The sequence below is a fragment of the Copadichromis virginalis genome, linkage group LG17 (genome assembly GCF_057382275.1).
Source record: "Copadichromis virginalis isolate Kocher_CV1m ecotype Utaka linkage group LG17, C_Virginalis_male_GT1.1, whole genome shotgun sequence".
In the NCBI taxonomy this organism is placed as follows: Eukaryota; Metazoa; Chordata; class Actinopteri; order Cichliformes; family Cichlidae; genus Copadichromis; species Copadichromis virginalis.
This window is the reverse complement of record NC_140634.1, coordinates 2,429,663-2,452,988: the sequence shown is the minus strand read 5'-3', so window position 1 is coordinate 2,452,988 and position 23,326 is coordinate 2,429,663. Positions and strand designations below refer to the sequence as shown.

Here is a 23,326-nt window from a genome sequence, read left to right as displayed (position 1 = left end):
CAGACCCACAAGATTTATCAAAGAGGGATGCCACAAAATTGCAGGTATCAGGATGAACGAAACTTAATTCATGATGTGGTGATATTTGAACTACTACTTAAATTTTACATTTATTCTCACGGTTCCCAGGCGTGATTGGCTGTACAGATGGCACTCACATTCCAATCATTGCTCCTTCAGTAAATGAAGGAGACTATGTGAACAGGAAGTCTTTCCACAGCATTAATGTACAGGTACATAGTTCCCTGTAGCATTTCAAACTAACAAATTATTTCATTATAGTAATGGATGCTAATTTGTGTTCTCTGCACTGTGAAGATCATATGTGATGCTGCCAACATTATCACAAATGTGGAAGCCAACTGCTCAGCCTCTGTGAGTGGTGGTGGTGGAGGACCCCCACCTGTTTTTCGGGCCTCCGCTTTTTTTCTGTTGGCTATAACGGGTCACATTTGAGCATACAGAGCAAATATGTACTTGTAATGTGCTCAGATAATTTCAATAAGTGCTTACAGAGGGGAAATTAATGTAGCCTCTAACTGCAATTGGTTTACATCGGACAAACAGACCAAGCACTATGGCTCATAATACAATTACACCTTACCTGTTTGGACTATATTTTTATATTTCATTTTTACTTGCTGCCAGGAACGTTTGGGGCCTGTTGGGTTGCACCTGCGCTCACGTCACATCACAAAATAAAATGTATGAAATAAAAAATAAAATAAAATATAATAAAATAACATGTTAAATGGGTGGAAATCCCTAGATCAATGTTTAAATTAACACTCATGCATTGACTCTGTCGGCTATGTTTTGCCATGCATGCTCCCTTTCTTTTGCAGCTGAGGCTGTGTTACTTTTTTTCCGCAAGATTTGCATGTTATCGGCATATGCTGCCATCAGAATTTCGGCCTCAAGCGCTGTAAAATACATTGACCGCGCCTTCTTTCCCTCCGTCTCCATGGTGACTCGCTTAATCTGTGCTCCACTAATCAGGGCTTTATGTATCCTCGTGCGCGCGCTTAATTTGGGGTTAAAGCAACTCCGCGTTGACTGAACTAATTGTTATCAGCCTTTCTGAAACCGAATATTCCGAGTTGGACAGTTCGGGGTTACTCAACCCTGAGTATCGTTTTTCACTCTGAGTTTTCTAAACCGGCTTCCTGAAATAGGGCCCTGGTCACAAAGAGGAGAGCTGGGCTTTACTTTTTCTCTTTTTGTGGGTTTTCTCTGAGACATGTTTGAATCTGTAAACTGTCACTCTGAAAAGGATCCAAATGTTTTAAAAGATTTCTCTGGCAAACGTTTGAATGCTGCGAACATAAATGCTGCAAATAACGGACTAAAAGTCATTGCGTCTCACCCCTATTTAAGGGTTTTTTAAGATCAAAGGATCAAAGCACAAAGTGGTCGTGAGATTGTAAACGTGTCATAGTTGCCAGCAGATGGCAGCAGTTTAGTTTAATCATTCTTTTTAAATCATAATCAGGTTACCACAAATTGTTTTTGAATTTAGTAGTGTCAGTGTCAGTCGGTCAATAATTCGTAATGCACAGTCAGAAACATCAAGTTATTCTTAGTACTGCATACTTGCAATGAATAAGTTGTCCTAACAGTCGTCTTCAGTAAACGTTACTCAATTTTTTGGAGGTAATGAGTTTGCATAGTTTTTTTTAGAAATGGCAAAAATGTGGAGCTGAAAAAGTTACTCATGTGATGTGATGTGATTATAATGGTCCAGCTGGTGTGCAGCCATCATATTAGAGTTCACTTTCTTCAACTGATTTAATCAACTTTTTCTGTGATGGTGTCACATTTACAGTGGTTGCAACAATTGCACCTAAAAGGACCCTGAAAAACTGGTGCACAGCCTACAGAGTCTAATAAGTGTCACCACTGTAACCACTGCAGAAATGCAATACACTTACTTTCTAACAGGAATCTGCAATCAGACGTTCCTTAAACTAAATCCTAACTCTGTCACCGGGAAGATTAAAAGAACAAAAACATGTTTGTAATGTTTATTCACCTGAACCTCTAAAACAATCAGAAAAGCATCAAGACTTTGACCTTTCCATACGATGGAGTGACCTATGTAAAAAATTTAATAACAACAATAATAGTAATAACAATAACATTTTAAATAATAATATAATATAACTAGTACTACTACTAATAATAATGACAATAACAACAAACTTATAATAATAATAAGGTCAAAAATACCAGTAATAATAATAATAATAAAAATATAACCATATCAACATAAACAACAACATTACTTCTACTAATAATAAAGATAAACAAATATATTTATAACAATAATAATGATAATAGTAATAATAAAACTGTTATTTATTTATTTCTGCAGTGTTAAACTCACCTTACAAAAAAGCCATCTGTGCCACCAGGAAGCTTTCTTTGCTTTGTTCCTCTGAGTCTCAGCTGGAGGTGAGACTGGTGCAGCAGAGGTGGCTGGAGTCCCGAGGACCACATGTTGATCCATGAGATCCTTTCGTGGACTCGCACTGGAAACACAACGATAACAGAGAAGATCAGTCTGCTGTAATGCACTCAAACTGCACTCAGTGCCTTAAGGAAGTCATCTGAACCTCTGGCGCCGGTGCCCACCTCTCAATTTTAAATCCATGTAGACATTGAGGGTTCTCGAGAGGGGCCGCGCTAACACATGCTGCTCTCTAGCAGCAGCACCATGCGCTCCCGTGTTTTAAATGCACCTTAGAACAACATGCAGCAACACTACACATGAGCGAGAGGAGGGAGGTTTGGGGTCTTCACAGATCCCTGTTCTCTGCTGGCCATCGGGGCGGGGGGGCTGGAAGGAGGTGTTGGCCATCCGATTGGGATCTGGGATGCGGGGCCTCCCTGCTGCTGCGGAGCCTGGGGCGGTCTGCTTGCCTCCACCCCGGGGGAAAGGGTAACATCTCCTGGGTCTAGGTGCCGTTTCCCCCTCCAGGGGTGAGGGTACCTGGACCTGGGGTATAGAGTGTGTTTGGGGAGTGTGATTGTGTGTACAGTGTCCATGTAGGTCTATCCCTACGTTGGGTGAGTGCTGAGTATTTGTATATGTGTGCATGAGGGTGGGAATGCATGTTTGTGTCTGTGTGTGCCTGTTTGTCTGTGTCTATATGTCAGGTCGGGTCTTAGACTCCACCTCTCTGGGGACTCCCAGGCCTTCCAAGGCCTATCTCCCCTCACCACACTCCCTGTCGGTAACTGATGCCCTCAGGGGTCGGTGCGTTGGTTGTTCTTGGTGTCCGGGGCTGGGCGCTCAGGTATGTACCAGCTCACTCCCGGTGACTACTTTGCGGGGCCTGGTGCCTGTTGCTCGGTCAGGCCTCTTCCGGGGTGCGGGGGGCCCTCGGGCCTCCGGCCTCTGGGCCTGTGGCTCGGTTCACTCTGGTACAGCTGGCTGCCGGCAGAGCCGGCGGGCACATCACTGCAGCCCCTTCTGGCTTCTGCTCCGTGGCTACTGGGTGACCCCTCATCTGGGGCTCTCCTCAGCTCTTCCCAGGAGGGTGGCATGGATGCCCCTCCGGTGGTCCTCCTTGGGCTCTCGCACTCTGGGGCCTCTGGATGTCTGTCAATACGGCAAGGCCGTGATGATTCATTTGGCAAAGTAAATCCATTGGGTCTCCTTGTTGGTCTTCAGACAACAATTCTGACGGCTAAAGAATCAAATGGGACAGGCAAAAAAAAGAAAAGAAAGTCATCTGAACCGACTACATGAAGCTGTGGACTCCACAAAGGGAAGAAATCTACAACTCACACAGTGTTACGAAATAAATATATATTCTTAGTGCTTATTTTCTATTTATATTGTTTTATAGGGGCCAGTGTAGGAAAACGCCACTTTGAGTTATAAAGTGTATAAAAGGTCACAAGGAAAACGACTTAGAGTGCAGCAAAGGTCGATGCAAACACGCTTACAGACACAGACAACACGTAGATTCATTTCTAGGTCAGAGGTAAGACACGTTTTGCTTGAAAGTGCATTTTGTACCTGCATAGCAACAGTCTTGGTACAGGACGTGCTCATGATGTTCCAGAGATAAGGGTGAAGAGAATGAGCAACAGGAAACGCCTGGAGTGAAGACGGTGAGAACGGCTCTTTAAGTGTGTTAAAGGCTGTCAACAGTGTCGCTTACACACATAAATAATATTGAGACTAATCATATATAAATAATAGAGCTCTGAACATGATAGTCTGAACTAACTTTGAATAACTAAAAGAACAATAGATGAACATATTAGATTGAGGTGTCGCAGAGAGGTGTTTTCATTTTCTGTCCTTTACAGAAGAAGGAGCAAATTCCAGAACCACAGCAAAACCACGAAGGGGTTGTCGAGAATCCAGGAAGCACCAGACCGAACGGATCTGGCCAAGAAAGGGGCCCCCAAAAGAAGCATAGAGCGCAGAGAATCGCCCGTTCCAGAAAATTAGCTGTTTCAATTGTAAAGAAGGTCAAAAGCTTGTTAGACAGAGGTTATAGTGTGAACACAAAGTAATGAAGAGTAATGGGAAGAGTAGCTTTAGTAATGGTTTGTATGATTTGTATGTTGTGTCAATTGCCCAAACACAGTGGTAAGGCCGGATATGGTCTACCCGTTAAAGGGGGCAAAGGGACAATGAAGAGCACTGTAAGTTGTGTGCTTAGAAACCAGGAGTAATTTTTAAAGAGGAAACGGGTTAACTCTATAGAGACTGTTTCCACAGATTGACCAAAGTAATCTAGGACCTTTTACTAGGAAAAGCTAATTATATCTGTTTGGATTTGAGCAGTGAGGAAAGTCAGAAGTGGGTTTAAACTGTGATTCTGGGTAAAAAGGGGGTGTAGGAAGTAAGGTAGGACAGCTCACAGCCCGGCGTAGACGCGAGGTGCTGTGTTAGAGCTTGACTTATTTGTTAGATTTATTTGTTGTGGATACAAGTAATTACGCCACAATAATAAGGGAACATTGAAAATACACAACCCATTGAGGGGATGGATGACATATATGGTTGGGCAACTGAAAGGTTTCATTTTGTTTAGCAGGATTTCTTTTGTTATACTTTAGCTATTATTCTCACATGCAAATAAACTTAATGGGATAAATCAGGAATTATGCCGTCTTTCTTAGGAAAGATGAAAAGGGGGGGGGGGGGGGACTGTTACGAAATAAATATATATTCTTAGTGCTTATTTTCTATTTATATTGTTTTATAGGGGCCAGTGTAGGAAAACGCCACTTTGAGTTATAAAGTGTGTAAAAGGTCACAGAGTACTGACAGGAAACTCTGCACACTTTGTGCAGAGAACAGGAAGCGGTGCAGACAGAAAAGTGAAACTAGGCAGAGTGCACTGCAGAGTTGTTTTGATTGAAACTATGTGTGACGTATGACTGATTATGTTATGCTCGTTTTGGCTTGTGATGCTTCAGACCTGTGGATGCTTGCTAGCGTCTGCAGCTCTCCTTTTCTGGGAATGTAGAATAAAGATGATTTTGTGAGCTTTGACCACACTGAGTCGGTGAAAGAATTTAAAAGAAGCGGATTTGATAACAGTAAAAACTGATTCACCTCAAATATTCAGACAAATATTTACTTTCAAATGAGAAAACTGTTGTTGGGTCTAAACTCAGACCCCGCTGTATCCAGGATTTATTCCCGTGAAAGAAAAACAAGACAACAGCGATCGATCGTTTACTTGCAAGAGAGGCCTCGTCTGTGTCTAACAATGACCCCGACGATGGCCTCCTCCTGCTGCCTTTTATTGAGAAACAGTTCACACAAAACACATCACAGCAAAGCAACGCCCACATGGTTCTAAGACAAGGCATTGTATGTATATGTGTGAACTTCTGTATAATAATAATGGATTGGATTTATATAGCGCTTTTCAAGGCACCCAAAGCGCTTTACAATGCCACTATTCATTCACTCTCACATTCACACACTGGTGGAGGCAGCTACAGTTGTAGCCACAGCTGCCCTGGGGCAGACTGACAGAAGCGAGGCTGCCATATTGCGCCATCTGGCCAACACCAGCAGGCGGTAGGGTAAAGTGTCTTGCCCAAGGACACAACGACCAGGACAGAGAGCCCAGGAATCAAACCGGCGACCTTCCAGTTACAGATGCGCTTCCCAACCCCCAGCGCCACGGTCGCCCCAAGTAAGTAGGTAATTAAGAATGTGTGTGTGTGTGTGTGTGTGACCTCCTGCTGACCAAAGGGTCGTAAACGCAGGAAGCAACAGATCTTCCAGATAGGATGTATCTGCAATAAAAGACTACAGCCCCCCCCCCCCCCCCCCCCCCCCCAGAACCTCGAGAGGCTGGGGAGGGGGACATTCCTTTCATCACAGTGTTAAAACAATGTAGAGATGGTAAGCATAAAAATGACAACATTTAACAATTCACTCTAACAACTGTGCATGCATGTTTATGTGTGTATTTATAAATGTACACATAAAAATAATTTTCATCATAGTAAAAATGTGACACAGAGCAAAGATCTTACTTTTTCAGTGGGGCCTTCTCCTCTCCAACACCCACAGTAACCTCATTTATTATCTGATTCAAATAAATCAAAAAGCATGTGATTAAATAAGAACTGAAGAAGAAAAAACATGACATATCAGGCTGTCCCTCCCAACAAGGTCCGCGTCAGGTGTTGAGGAACCAGGGCACCCTGACGACAAGTGGGCTACTGGAACAAGAAGGCATCGGTGGGCAAGAGATGAAAACAGGGCGTTGTTGGAATGCTACTATGCAAGTAACCCTGGCGGAAGGGGTTACATGAATAGGATGAGGGACCTATGGATTCTTCGATACCCAACATCCACAATGACGGCGAAACAACTAGTAGCTCAGTGTTCCAACATTCGGAAGAAGGGACTGCTCTCACAGCTAGAGATTGACGAGGTACAACATAAATGCTACGGCAAGGGGGAGCCAGGACGCCAGGTCAGGGGGGAGATATCATCACCCCCACCCGAGATTAGGTACATAGCCCCAAGTGCGATAGGAGAAGGATCGTTGAGTGCAAGAGGAACTGACCTGAAAAATAGGATCATGGCCAAGCTTGAAACCTGGACCCACCATAGCCGGTTACCAAGATTACGTGAAGTACCCTCAGAAGGTCTGCTAGATGATGTTAATGCAGCACTACAGACAATACCTACAACCACGATTACCGACACTAACAAGCTGATCTACAATACGGCAGCAGTGATCAGTGAGATGCTTGGCTACAAGTTGAACAGCGACAAGGGGCAGTACCCTCCATGGAGAAGGAGGCTAGAGGGCAAGATCAAAGTAGCACGGAGGGAGGTTAGCCAACTATCGGAGTTGCAGAAAGGTGCGACAAATAAGGTGCCTAAGAAATACAGCAAGCTGTCCATACCTGAGGCCTTGGAAACTGCCAAGCAAAGACTCACAGCCTTGGCCAGCCGCTTGAGGAGGTACACCAGAGAGATAGAAGGCAGGAGAATAAACCAGCTGTTCTCCACAGAACCAGCAAAGGTGTACTCTCAGTGGCAAGGGAACAATAAGAGAACAGCACCACCAAAGCTGGAGACGGAGCAATACTGGAAGAGCATACGGGTGAAGGACGCAACCCATAACGGCAATGCTCAGTGGCTAGTGGATCTGAGGGCAGACCACAGCGACCTCCCTGAACAGGGTCCAGTAACCATCACAGTGGCAGATATCCAAGAAAGGGTCTCCAGTATGAAGAGTTGGACAGCACCAGGGCCCGACATGGTTCACGCCTACTGGCTAAAGAAGCTGACTGCACTCCACGAGCGTCTGGCAGCATAAATGAACCAGCTGCTAGTTAACGAGAGACACCCGGAATGGCTAACCGAAGGTCGGACGGTCCTGATCCCCAAGGACCCCAAGAAGGGACCGGTCCCCTCCAACTACCGACCAATAACCTGCCTCAGTACTACATGGAAGCTCCTGTCAGGCATCATATCGGCTAAGATGAACAGGCACATGGGTCAATACATGAGCGGGACACAGAAAGGAATTGGCAAGAATACCAGAGGCGCAAAACACCAGCTACTGGTAGACAGAACAATCAGCCGAGACTGCAAGACCAGACTGACCAACCTGTGCACTGCCTGGATTGATTACAAGAAGGCCTATGACTCAATGCCCCACAGCTGGATACTGGAATGCTTTGAATTGTACAAGATCAACAGGACCCTAAGAGCCTTCATCAGGAACTCAATGGGGATGTGGCGGACAACACTAGAGGCCAACTCCAAGCCCATAGCACAAGTCACCATCAAGTGCGGATCTACCAAGGAGATGCTCTGTCCCCACTGCTGTTCTGCATAGGCCTGAACCCCCTCAGTGAGATCATTAACAAGACTGGCTACGGATACCGACTACGGAACGGAGCAGTTGTCAGCCACCTCCTGTACATGGATGACATCAAGCTGTATGCCAAGAGTGAACGAGACATCGATTCACTGATCCACACTACCAGGCTATACAGCAATGACATTGGAATGTCGTTCGGACTGGAGAAGTGTAGTCGAATGGTAACAAAGAGAGGGAAGGTAGTCAGAACTGAGGGGATTAAACTACCAGAATCAGAATCAGAATCAGAATACTTTATTGATCCCTGGGGGAAATTATTTTTTGTTACAGTGCTCCATTTTAAACCAACATTAAGACAAGACAGACAATACGCTAACTAAGAATAGTACAATATATACATATATATATACATACATACATACATAAGTCACTTATAAATAAATATTTGGAAAAGAAACATGTGTAGTTGTAGCAGCAAACAGTGTGTTAAGTGGATGCGTTGTACAGGGAGATGGCCACAGGCAGGAATGATTTCCTGTGTCGTTCAGTGGTGCTTTTCGGTAATCTCAGTCTCTCACTGAACGAGCTCCTGTGACTGACCAACATGTCATGGAGTGGGTGGGAGGTGTTATCCAACATTGTCTTTATCTTGGACAGCATCCGCCTCTCCGACACCACCTTGAGGGAGTCCAGCTCCATCCCCACAACATTGCTGGCCTTACGGATCAGTTTATTAAGTCTGTTGGCATCTGCGACCCTCAGCCTGCTCCCCCAGCATGCAACAGCATAGAGGATCGCACTGGCCACCACAGACTCATAGAAAATCCTCAGCATTTTCTGGCAGATGTTGAAGGACCTCAGTCGCCTCAAAAAATAGAGACGACTCTGGCCCTTCCTGTAAAGTGCTGTGGTGTTTTTAGCCCAGTCCAGTTTATTGTCAATGTGTACTCCAAGGTATTTATAGTCCTCCACAATGTCAACACTGACCCCCTGGATTGAAACAGGGGTCAAGTGTTTCCTGGTCTTCCTGAAGTCCACGATCAGTTCCTTGGTCTTTGCCACGTTGAGCTGCAGATGATTCTGCTCACACCACGTGACAAAGGAGTCGACCACAGCCCGGTACTCTGTCTCATCATCCCTGCTGATGCATCCAACCACCGCAGAGTCATCAGAAAACTTCTGAAGATGGCAGGTCTCTGTGCAGTGGCTGAAGTCTGTGGTGTAGAGGGTGAAGAGGAAGGGGGAGAGGACAGTCCCCTGTGGTGCCCCTGTGTTGCTGATCACCTTGTCAGACACACACTGTGGGAGACGTACATATTGTGGTCTTCCTGTCAGGTAATCAACAATCCAGGACACCAGAGAAGCATCCACCTGCATCGCTGCTAACTTATCACCCAGGAGGGTCGGCCTGATGGTGTTGAAAGCACTGGAAAAGTCAAAAAACATGACCCTCACAGTGCTCGCCGGCTGGTCCAGATGGGTGTAGACACGATTGAGCAGGTAGATGATGGCGTCCTCTGTTCCGAGACGAGGCTGATAAGCGAACTGAAGGGGATCCAGATGTGGTCTTACTATGGGTCGCAGCTGGTCCAGGATGAGCCTTTCCAGGGTCTTCATGATGTGGGAGGTCAGTGCCACGGGCCTGTAATCCTGGGGGCCACTGGGACGAGGCGTCTTTGGTACAGGGACGAGGCATGATGTCTTCCACATCACCGGGACCCTCTGCAGACTCAGACTCAGCATAAACAGTTTATGAAAGACTCCACACAGCTGGGGGGCACAGGCCTTGAGGACAAGGGGACTCACTCCGTCTGGTCCAGCAGACTTGCCTGAGTGAAGTCTCCTCATTTGCATCTCAACCTGGTATTGAGTGAAGGTGATGGGTGGGGGAGAGGTGTCAGGAATCTCACAGGAGGCAACATGTGAAGAGAGAGGCTGGCACAGTGGTGTGGCTCTGGATTCCAGGCTGACTGCAGGTGAGGTTGTGGGGGTGGGAGCAGACACTGTGGTGTCGAATCTATTGAAAAACAGATTCAACTCGTCGGCTCTATTCTCACCTCCCTCAGCTCCCCTGCTGTTGGTTGGCCTGAATCCAGTGATGGTCTTCATGCCCCTCCACACCTCTCTCATGCTGTTCTGCTGGAGTTTCCACTCCAGCTTCCTCCTGTAATTGTCCTTAGCCTCTCTGATCTTGTCCTTTAGTAACACCTGGACCTTCCTCACCTCCTCTTTGTTGCCCCCTCTGAAAGCCCTCTTCTTGTTGTTGAGGAGGGCTTTGATGTCCTTAGTCACCCACGGCTTGTTATTTGGGTAACAATGAACAGTCTGAGCTGGAACAATGGAGTCGGTGCAGAAAGTTATGTAGTCTGTGATACACTCAGTAAGCCCATTGATGTCCTCGGCGTGAGGCTCACAGAGTGTTTCCCAGTCGGTCACCTCGAAACAGCCCTGTAGTTCCGCTATTGCCTCCTCTGACCACCTCCTAACAGTCCTGGTGGTCACAGGTTCCCTCCTCACAATTGGCACATAGCGGGGGGTGAGGTGAATCAGGTTATGATCTGACCTACCAAGTGGGGGGAGGGAGGAGGAGCTGTATGCATCCTTGACGTTAGCATACAGTAAGTCTAAAGTTTTCTCTCCCCTGGTGGGACAGTCCACATATTGTTTGAATGTTGGTAGTGTATTGTCCAGTGATACATGGTTGAAGTCACCCGAGATCACAATAAAGGCACTCGGGTGCTGAGTCTGTAGCCGAGCTATGGCAGAGTGGATAGTGTCACATGCAGCTGTGGGGTTAGCAGAGGGGGGAACATAGACAGCCACCAAGATGACGTGAGAGAATTCCCTGGGTAAATAATACGGCCTGAGTCCAACAGCACACAGTTCAGTGTCCGGGCAACAAATCCTTTCTTTGATTGTTATGTTGGCAGGGTTACACCACCGGTTGTTAACTAAAACAGCAAGACCACCTCCTTTACGCTTACCGCTAGCGATGCTGTCCCTGTCCGCCCGAACAGTGTGGAAGCCTTCCACGGAAGCATTCTCATCGGGAATGACCTGGTGCAGCCATGATTCGGTGAAACACATCAGGCTACACTCTCGGTATTCCCTCTGACTCCGTACCAGAAGGCAACATTGCAGACATAGAGGACAGTTACAAGTACCTGGGGATCCCACAGGCGAATGGGAACCATGAAGAGGCCGCTAGAAAGGCTGCAACCACCAAGTACCTGCAGAGGGTCAGGCAAGTCCTGAGGAATCAGCTGAATGGTAAGAACAAGATCCGGGCCATCAACACCTACGCCTTGCCCGTGATCAGGTACCCTGCTGGGGTAATAGGCTGGGCAAAGGAGGAGATAGAAGCCACTGACATAAAGACAAGAAAGATCCTTACCATGCATGGAGGGTTTCACCCCAAGTCCAGCACCCTGAGGCTGTACGCTAAGCGGAAGGAAGGGGGCCGGGGACTGGTGAGTGTCAGCACCACAATCCAGGATGAGACAACGAACATCCAAGAATACATTGGGAAGATGGCCCCAACTGACCGAGTGCTCAGTGAATACCTCAGGCAGCAGAAACCCAAGAAAGAGGAGGGAGACGAGGAACCATCATGGAAGGACAGGCCCCTGCACGGTATGTACCACCGGCAGACAGAGGAGGTGGCTGATATCCAGAAATCCTACCAGTGGCTGGATAAAGCTGGACTGAAAGACAGCACAGAGGCACTAATCATGGCAGCACAAGAACAAGCTATGAGTACAAGATCCATAGAGGCTGGGGTCTATCACACCAGGCAAGACCCCAGGTGCAGGCTGTGTAAAGATGCTCCAGAGACAATCTAGCACATAACAGCAGGGTGCAAGATGCTAGCAGGCAAGGCATACATGGAACGCCATAACCAAGTGGCCGGCATAGTGTACAGGAACATCTGTGCCGAGTATAACCTGGAAGTCCCGAGGTCAAAATGGGAGATGCCCCCAAGGGTGGTGGAGAATGACCGAGCTAAGATCCTGTGGGACTTCCAGATACAGACGGACAAAATGGTGGTGGCTAACCAACCGGACATAGTGGTGGTAGACAAACAGAAGAAGACAGCCGTAGTGATCGATGTAGCGGTTCCAAATGACAGCAATATCAGGAAGAAGGAACATGAGAAGCTGGAGAAATACCAAGGGCTCAGAGAAGAGCTCGAGAGGATGTGGAGGGTGAAGGTAACGGTGGTCCCCGTGGTAATCGGAGCACTAGGTGCGGTGACTCCCAAGCTAGGCGAGTGGCTCCAGCAGATCCCGGGAATAACATCGGAGATCTCTGTCCAGAAGAGCGCAGTCCTGGGAACAGCTAAGATACTGCGCAGGACCCTCAAGCTCCCAGGCCTCTGGTAGAGGACCCGAGCTTGAAGGATAAACCGCCCGCAGGGGCGTGCTGGGTGTTTTTATATATACATATATATATATATATTTGGATCTCATATCTTCTTATCAAATGTAGCTATTGTCAAATAAACTGAAATCTGGGACTTACCCAACACTAATATTTCATATATTACTTCAACTCACTAATTTAATTAAGGGGTTTGTTTCAAATTATTATGTAAAGTAAAAAACCACAATGCACATGTGCAAATAACAGTAGCCAGCTGCTGCCACAAGATGGCAGAAAACTAAAGGTTCGCAGAGAGATTTCTTTAGTTTGGGACATTTAATCAATGTGTATTATTACACTTGATTAAATGTCAGAGCAAATAGATGACGCACAAGAGAAGAATATATGAAAGATTGTATTGAAATGTCCTGGAGCTGTATGTGAGGCATTCAGGGAACATTGGTCATTTATATGGAGAGAAATCTGTCTCAAAAGTGTTACAAATGAATACAGTATGATCCACAAATATAAACTAAGATTTAACAAATATGTGCAGTGATTGATGTGCTCTCAGGCATGTTCTTCAATCCACAAACAAATACAAAACAATCTGACCAGACGTACAACTGTTTCACAAACTCTATAAAGCATTCACACTCCAATGGATGCATCAGAAAGCAATTTGGGATTACGATCTTGTCCAAGGATATTTGGCTTGCAGACTGGAGCAGCCAGGGATCAAACCAGAAAACTTTCTGATCAAAAGCTGACTTGTGCTAAATCCTGAACGGCAGCCAGCCCATTTTAGCCATCCAAGATTAAATGACACATTCTTTAATTACAGAGTTAGGGATTGTTACATGGAACTCAAAAGAAATGTTGAACCCATCTCGTGTCCTGTGTCTTCTGAAGCTGTCTGTACTTTTACCTCCAAAGTTCATCAGCAAACAGTTTGCAGGCCTGTAATTATCAGGCTGTACCTAAGCGCTTGAATTCAACCTAAAAGCTGTGCTGTCATATAGAACAGCGCTCCCCAACCCCTGGGCCTTGGACCGGTACCAGTCCTGTCATTTGGTACCGGGCCGCAAAAGTTGAGGCTCAGGTGTGAAATGTATGGTTTTCTGGGTTTTTATCGGTTTTCAGCGTTATTTTGTTATTGTTTTTATCGTTAACTGGGTCCTGGGTCTTTTCACGTGTGTTATGAATAAATCTTCTTTTTTTCGGTACCGGTACTAGTTTTATTTTGTTGTATTTATCCACGACACCTTAAAGGCCGGTCCATGAAAATATTGTCGGGCATAAACCGGCCTGTGGCGCAAAAAAGGTTGGAGACCGCTGATATAGAACCAAGTACCCTCCGTGGAAATTATAGCTAATGTCACAATTGGATCTGATGAGACAGCTATGATTTCTGGACTCGAAGTAAATAATCCTGAATGAATTTATACAACATCAGTTTGTTTGTTTTGCTTTCATAACAAATAGTTTGAGCCATATACAAATACAGAAGTGACAAATGGAAACATATTTACAATCCAAAGTAGCGGTTTTCAGTAGCACAGTCTTTTATTTACAGTCTGCTTCTCCTGGTGGTAAACTTCTATCACATGTTTGGATTAAAACTTGGGCCTACATAGCTGCTGGTTCCAGCTTAAGCAATATTTTAAAAATACTAAATTCTTCATTGATTTGAGCTGTGGGGTTTGCTATACACTGGCAGAAAATTGTAGAGTAAATGGTGAAAACAAAGAAACCAAATCACAAGATCCTTGAATTCCATCTTTTTCATTAACAGAAACTCCAACAAATTTGTGGCCAACTGTTGATGTTTAGGATATGAAAAGTCCAGTCCAGCAGGTGGCGGTAATGCGCCTTAAAGCTTTAACCGCCAAACAAATCCAAAAGCCGAAGAAGAAGCCGAGTTCCCGCTTTATGGCGTTTTTCTCTCAGTTTATTGTCAAGACTGATTTAAAGGTAAGCACCGAGTCTAGTTAATGTAGAGATTAGCTCCTGAATGAGTCTTTCTGTTCTCAGGTTTTGTAAATGGTAAATGGCCTGTATTTATATAGCGCTTTTCTAGTCCCTAAGGACCCCAAAGCGCTTTACATATCCAGTCATCCACCCATTCACGCACACATTCACACACTGGTGATGGTAAGCTACATTGTAGCCACAGCCACCCTGGGGCGCACTGACAGAGGCGAGGCTGCCGGACACTGGCGCCACCGGGCCCTCTGACCACCACCAGTAGGCAACGGGTGAAGTGTCTTGCCCAAGGACACAACGACCGAGACTGTCCAAGCCGGGGTTCGAACCGGCGACCTTCCGATTACAAGGCAAACGTCCAACTCTTGAGCCACGATCGCCCACATCGTTGTAAACCAGTTGAAAAAAAATCTGACTAAATTGACTCAAGCTGCTTTAAACTAATTCACAGAAAGATATCAGAAAAAGGTTATGAAACACAGAGAAGAAAATAATTTTATTAGAAGAAAGCTTTTAAATGAGCTCACTGTAATCAGAGTTTATGTTATTTTATTAGTCTGTTACTAAGCGCTACTTAGCATCTCTGTGGCACCTGCACAGTTTATGAACGTGCTATCCAAGCTAGCTAGCTAGTGCCACCCTTCATCCATCACTTCAGGCTCCAAAAGACCCAACATGATGGCGGTAAAAGTGCTATAATGAAATCCATTTATGAGAAATGTAAAAATAAATGTATTCCAGGCTAAAACACAGCTGCCTTTGTCTTATCAGAGCAAAGTTGTTTGGCCCACAGGGCATGTGACTGTAAAAACTGGCCTCACTCTGAGAGGCCTGTTATTAATGAATTTGGAACAGGACATTAATTTGGAACAGGACATTAATCATTTTGAACTACAGAAAGATTTACCTCATCTTCAAAACCTTCTTGCTTTGTACAATTACAAAATTAGTTACGAAAAATCCTGCTTTGTGTCAACATTTCACATGTCAAAATCAATAAGTACAAAGCAGAGACTTCTGATCGTCTTACTACTGCTCTTATCTGGTAATGTGCAACCTAACCCAGGCCCTGAGCTGCAATGTAGCCAGACACCATCTGAATTTAAATCCTCACCTGGGCTGAAGATAGTTCATCTTAATGTGCGCAGTTTGTTACCCAAGATGGATATGATCAAGATCTGGGTTCAATCAACAGATGCAGATATTGTCCTCATTTCTGAAACTTGGTTGTCTAAATATATATCTGATGAACATGTTAGCATGGCTGGCTACAATATCTATCGCACCGATAGGTTTAAGAAAGGTGGTGGTGTTGCTGCTTATGTTAAGTCAAAATTTGATGCTACAATAGTTCTATCAGAATCAATTTGCAAACAATTGGAATTTTTGGCTCTGAATGTGAATGTTGCAAAGGGTCTTTGCATAACAGTTGCTTGTTGCTATTGACCCCCTTCTGCCTCCACAGAAGCTCTGCGTTCTTTAAACCTTTTGCTGTCCAGACTAAATTATGGGGAGCTTGTTCTAGCTGGTGACTTTAACTGGGATTGGCTCAAAACTGTTTCAGATGATTTTAAATCTTTTTGTGATTCTATCAGTCTTACCCAGCTGGTCAATTTACCCACTCGGCCGAATCTCAAAAGCCCCGAAAAGTCTACCTTGATTGACTTGATTTTGACAAATGTTCCTCATAAATTTTCATCTTTGGGTGTCTTTTGTAACGACTTAAGTGACCACTGTGTTGTTGCTGCTATTAGAAATACTAAAGTGGCCAAGTCACAACATCGTATTATTTTTAAAAGAACTCTTAAACATTTTAATGAGCAAGCATTTTATCATGATTTGTCAAATTATGACTGGAAGAAAATAGGATTGATCCCTGATGTAGAATTAGCGTGGGCATTCTTTAAGGATGGGTTTATGCAAATTGTGAATAAACATGCTCCATTAAGAAGATATAGGATAAAAGGTCGTGAAAACCCCTGGTTCTCCCAAGAGCTGGCAGATATCATTCATGAGCGTAATCTGGCTTGGGCCAAAGCGAGGAAAACAGGCTACCCCAGTGATTGGCTTCTTTTCAGACAACTAAGAAACAGATGTACTTCCTCTATTAAGAAAGCTAAAACAGAATATTATCTGTCTGTCACCACTGAGAACCTAAATAATCCACAGAAGTTCTGGAAAATCATTAAGTCTCTTTCAGTGAGTAAAAGCTCCCACGCTCTACCCACCTATGTTTTTAAGGATTCTGTTCCTGTTTATGATAGGAAGGAGATTATGAATTGTTTTAACAAGCACTTTATATCTTCTGGCTCTTTGTTTGACTCTCTGAACCCAGTCTCTGTAAAATCTGGCACAAACCTTCCGGTGTACACTGGTCAGCCATTTAACTTTGTTCCTTTCTCTGTGCAGGAGGTCTGTAAAGCTCTTAAACTGTTAGATCCTAGAAAATCTCCAGGGCCAGACTTACTAGATCCTTACTTCTTGAAACTGGCAGCTGATTTTGTAGCAGAGCCTCTCACAACACTTTTCAACCTCACACTGGACATGAATAAAATTCCCTCAGTATGGAAATCAGCTTTTGTTGTTCCTCTATTAAAAGGGGGCGACCCAGCAGTGTTAACTAATTACAGACCAATATCTAATCTATCTGTGCTGGCCAAAGTTCTTGAAGCTCTTGTGTGTGAGCAGTTAAAGGAGTTTTTGCACATCAATGCCATTTTATCTGAATATCAATCAGGCTTTAGGAAGAATCACAGTACTATCACAGCTGCAATTAGAGTGGTAAATGATATTACTATTGCACTTGATAAAAAACAACACTGTGCATCCCTTTTTATTGATTTGTCAAAAGCATTTGACACTGTTGATCATTGTATTTTAAAACTTAGACTCTTCCAGTCAGGACTCTCTGAGAGAGCAGTGGCATGGTTCTCAAACTACCTCAGTAACAGGACTCAGTGCATTAAATCTGACGGTCTATGTTCTGACTTTGTTACAGTGCACAGCGGAGTGCCACAGGGTTCTGTATTAGGTCCCCTTCTATTTATCATTTACGTAAACAATCTTAGTCTACATGTGCCAGATGCAAACTTGCACTTCTATGCTGATGATACAGTTATTTACAGCTGTGGTTCAACTCTTGTCCAAGCCATCGACTCCTTGCAGAAAGCCTTTTCTGCTGTCCAGCACTCATTACATCAGCTTAAACTTGTTCTCAACGCAGACAAAACAAAGCTCATGTTGTTTTCTAAATCAAGGAGACGAGCCCAAACAATCCCATCAGTAACCACTCTTGAAGGTAATAAAATAGAGTTGGTTCACACCTATAAATATCTGGGAATCTTAATTGATGACTCGCTTACCTTCAAACCACATGTAGAGAATCTTGTGAAAAACCTGAAGTTAAAACTGAGATTTTATTTTCAAAATAAGTTGTGTTTCTCTTTTAATAAAAAGAAGCGGCTTGTTGCTGCAACATTCTTGCCTGTGCTGGATTATGGTGATATTCTATATATGAATGCTTCTGCTCAATGTCTTCGAATGGTTGATTCTGTGTATCATGCTTGTCTGAGGTTCATCACTAACTGTAAATTTCAGACTCACCACTGTGAGTTATACTCTCAGGTAGGATGGCCTGCTTTGGTAAGTCGGAGGAACTCTCATTTATACAGTTTTATATATAAGGCGATACTTGGGTTGCTGCCTTCTTATATATGTTCCCTGCTTGTAATGAAACATGCTGGTCGGTATTCTCTTCGTCCGCATGGTTACTTGTTGCTTTCTGTTCCATTTGCCCGAACTGAACTTGGTAAAAGAGCTTTTGTCCATTTAGCACCCTCGGCCTGGAACAAACTGCAGAAGGAATGGAAAATGACTGAATTCATTTCATTAAGTGATTTTAAATCTAAACTACGAATCCTTGAGGCCAAGTCCATAACATGCAACTGTTTCAATTAGATTGATTGTCATTTTAACTGACTTTTTATTTTATTTGAATTTTATTGAATTTTATTTTTATTTTATTTGTATTATTTCACTTATTGTTGCATGTGTGTTGTTGCTGCCTGTGTTTGAGTAATTTCTGTAACTGTGAGACATCTGCTGCTGTCTATCTTGGCCAGGTCTCCCTTGAAAAAGAGGTTTTTAATCTCAATGGGATCTTCCTGGTTAAATAAAGGTTAATAAATAAATAAATAATTAAAATCATTTCAAAGATGATTTGATAAATTCTGATCAGTATTCAGTAAATGAGCCTGATTAACTGTTAGCAAAATAATAATGATAGGCCAGAGATACCAGAGATGCATTTTTAAAACAAATACAACCTCGAACCCTAAGAGGGGATCTGTGTTCTAATTTTATCACATTTAAATGTACTGCAGATCTTTTAAAGCTCCAAACAAAACTGAAATGGAGGAACAAAGATATATAGAATAGAATAGTCTTTTATTGTCTTTGTACATTTCCAGCTAAATTGTGGGGGCTCCACACCAACTGTGCATGGAAAACAATATAAATAGTAAGACAGTAAGAATAAATAACATATAAGAGGAGTATATACAAAGAGGAGGAAGGCACACATTAGAGAACAGGTTGCAGAATTCTTGAAAGTAGTGCAATGGACTTGATACAAGTAGAGAATCGGAGTGTGACTGAGTGATGAGGGTTACTCAGATCATGGCTCAGATTTCTACACCCACTCAGATAGGATAATCTTCCACGGCACACCTGATCAGTTCTCACGGCACACGTATGTGTACTCGTTTATGCAGCTCCATCGATTGTTCTGTTTTCGTTCTTGGCCAGGGCCTTTTTTAAAGAGGAATTGCTCTCCTGGTACTGGTGTGCCATACTGCTGAATTTGGTATCAGTGCTCAAACCTTTTGTCTTTGTTTAAAACAAGTTGCCCACCCAGGGAAGCTAAAATTTGTTGTTTGTACTCTCAGATGAACATATGAGACACTTTGAGTCTTCAGTGCAGTGTGGAGCCTAACAAAGTTCTGTTTTGTGTCCCAGCTGATCAGCAGGAGGAGAAGAGTCTGACAGAGCAGCAGAGGAACATTTCAGCTACTTGGACTCAGCTCAGCCACTGCAGAGAAAACAATGAGTTCGACAAAGAAGGTGACAGATACTAGTGTTAAGAAATACTCCATTAAAAGCTAAAGTACTGATATATGTTTTATGCTAAACTAACTGAACCCTGTGCTGTATTAATGTAATGTAAAAAAGATGTATACAATGCATACATCTTAGACGGTGACGTGTGCCTCTAAACATCAAAACGAGCAGGGAAGAGGTTAAAGTGGGATTCAGCAGGATTCAACCCTAAAATCAGCTGTAGTGGCTCAGTGTGGGGAAAAGAATCACAGCTCACAATAATTTCTATTGAAAGCTCCAGTAGATTTTTTTAATGTACAGGCTGTGATCAGCTGACCTGTTGGTCTCTGTGAATTCATCCAGATGTCAGCAGATGTTTCATGAGTTGTCCTGGCTGATTTCTATTCTCTGCACTGACAGTACACTGTCTTTATATTAGACACTAAACTGTTGGTATGTGGGTGGAGCTCAGTGAATGAATGTCAGCATCATGAGCTTAAGTTCAAGTTAATCTCTGCTACACTTGATGTAACCTAACTCTGACATGAGCACCACAGTCTCTGTGCACCAGTCACACACTGTTCATTACTTTAAATCCATCACAGTACAGTAAACTTACCTGCTTATCCTGCACTAACCTGCAGAGGATTTTACTGCAGTCTTTACATCACATTGTGAGACAAACTGCACACAAACAGTTTGTGTGTTTGCTGATGTTTGTTGGGCTGATAGAATCGCTGCATTTGAAATTACCTGCCACATAAAAAATATTACTCCATTTATTCTCGCTTGTCTTCTGTATTGCTAGCTAGATGTTGAAATAACGCGACCGCGACTTATTAGCACCTGCAGGTAGGGCTGCTCGATATAACGATATATATCGGATGATGATATAAAAACATCTATCGTTTCATTTTACACTATCGTTTGTTTCGTGGTGTCACAAAATAAACTGTTTACGGCAATATTTGTTCATGGTTTTGATGGTCACTGTAGTGGCTGTATTAAGTTCTTAAAGTTCTCTCTTTCTCTTATATTTTATACAACCACACTACGGACGGACAAGCGCCTGTTTTTATGCATTGTCGTTAGCAACAACGACGGTAAAACCATCGCGTGTCCGCTTGTTTATGTTCCACATAAACCTTTCACAATAAAGCTCAAGATCTTGTTGAGACTTTTCAAAATAAACTGAATCACGTGAAAGATGCAGAATGTTTACGGATGAGAAGTAAAAAAGACGCCAGGTGCTAAAAAATAAACCTTAGACTCAAACGTTAGAACAGGCTTCTCCCCGCAGCACGCCGTGTAATAAATACTCACAAAGAAAACGGCGCCGTTACAACTTATGTCTAAAAATGTATCGTTTCATGCATCGGTTAAAACACTCGACTCCAGCTACACGACGCGCAGCTGGAAACACTTCACGCAAGTCAAGCTGCCCGAGATTCACAGAATTTACAGAAAATGTTACATTTTTGTGATTTATATCGTTATCGGGACGTTAGATGTCTGATATCGGGAGATGAGATTTTGGTCATATCGCACAGCCCTACCTGCAGTCGTTCAGATTCTGTGCCAAAAAACACAAACGCTGGCCCATTTTAACCCCTGACTATGGCACACAGTTTTGCCTCTTTAATCTTTTATCGTTAGTACATGATCGGGATTGGATTTCATATGTTATTGTTTAGGCTCAAATCGATTAGATCTTTGATGCCCGCAGTGATGAAATAACTCCCCTCAAAAGAATTAAACCAAAAGTAACAGCCTGTTTTGAAAATATAAGGAGTAGAAAATACTGATTTTTTTTATATGTAGCGAGTAAAAGTAAAAAAAAAACTCAGACTCTGACATCATCCTTCACTGAGTCAACTGTTACATTTGATTTATTATTACTGAATAAATTAGACAATTATAGAAATATATAATAGGAAACAGCAACAGGAAATATAAAAAAGTGCAGACCTGGTAAACATTTATTACTATTCTGAGTGTTAGCATTAATATTTGTGCACAAGTAGGAGAGATGGGCATGATTTTAGCTTGTTTGAACAATGATTAATTATCTTTAACACCAGGTTGGATGTAATGTGTTACTACTACCAGTAGGTGGGGATAAGAGACCTTTAAGGTGTTTGGTGCCACACTCCCCCTTCAGGTTTAAAACTAGTGTTAATGGAGGGAGTTTGAAGCCTCAGTTTGTTTAATGACTGCATTTCACTCACTGCCTCTGTTTGTATCTCTGTCACTGCAGGACCAACATGGACTGAGAAGTCAGCGCTCTCAGAAGGCCGACAAACCTCACAGAAGAAAGAGAGAGAAAAAAACACCTGTGACGAGTGTGGGAAGGGTTTTACTGGGAAGTCTAAACTAAAACAACATCAGTTAATCCACACTGGAGAGAGACCGTTCAGCTGTGACTTGTGTGGAAAGTCGTTTTCCTGGAAGACTGCCCTAAAAACACACCAAGTCGTCCACAGTGGAGTTAAAGCTTACAGCTGTGATCAGTGCGGCAGAGCTTTTACTCGAAGTAGCAGCTTACAGAGGCATCTAGTTACCCATTCTGGAAATAAGGCATACAGCTGTGACATCTGTGGAAAAACCTTCAGCCGGCTATGGAGCCGAAATACACACCTACGCATTCACTCCGGAGAAGATGTGTACTGGTGTGATCAGTGTGGCAAATACTTTACAATAGACGCACAGTTACAACGCCACATGTTTACCCACACTGAGGAGAGACCTTATCAATGTGACCTGTGTGAGAAGACTTTTAAAACTCCACAGCACCTGAGACGACACCAGCAGATCCACACCAGAAAGAGACTCTACAAGTGCAGTTACTGTGAGGTATGTATTTTTGTTTTTATCTTGTAAGTTCAGTCTGACGGTTTGGAACAAGTCTGCTCATTAAATTGTGTTAGCATGTTAGCACTTCTACTGCACCCAAGAGTAGCTCTGAGCCATTATTCAGATTTTCATTTCCTTTAAGTGTAAGTCAGATGTTACTGTAATATTAAAGAAGTATTACTGTAGTATTATGGTGGTAGTATTGTAGTTATTGTAGCCCAGTACACTGAGTGTGTTAATCGAAGCAGTAAAATTGGACGTCTGCAGAGATGCTCTTTATTTCAGGCGACGTTCAGGATACAAATGTTGAAGGACTGACTTACACTGTCTTTGTGTCTTTGTTTAGAAGCAGAGCGACACAGATGGATCCACTTCTCAACCCTGTCATCACTGTGGTGGTGGGAAAGACTTTCGTTGTGACATCTGTGGAAAAACTTTCAGTGAGCAAGCTGGCCTAAAAAGACATCAACGTAGACACACTGGAGACAAACTGAAATACTGCAAAGAATGTGGGAGAAGCTTCCCCACATCAGGTGACTTAAAACCAGTGCTTTAAGTGGCCCAAAAGAGGTGCCGGTACTCTATTTTTTTTCCGCCTCCCCTGAGGTAACAACAACTATATTGAATGGGTTTTATATACAACAGTCAACAGACAACCTTATACTAAATAATAAATCATTTTATTAGTTTGTGGA

General features: G+C 43.4%; 1 long non-coding RNA gene across 1 annotated transcript; it reads left to right on the top strand.

Annotated features, from left to right (window-relative positions):
- Positions 1–14,605: 14,605 nt before the first annotated feature.
- LOC146688737 (uncharacterized) lies at positions 14,606–22,609 on the top strand. Its single transcript, XR_014915862.1, has 3 exons — positions 14,606–14,669; positions 19,698–19,802; positions 22,036–22,609. It is a non-coding gene; the product is annotated as an uncharacterized LOC146688737 (long non-coding RNA).
- Positions 22,610–23,326: the final 717 nt, after the last annotated feature.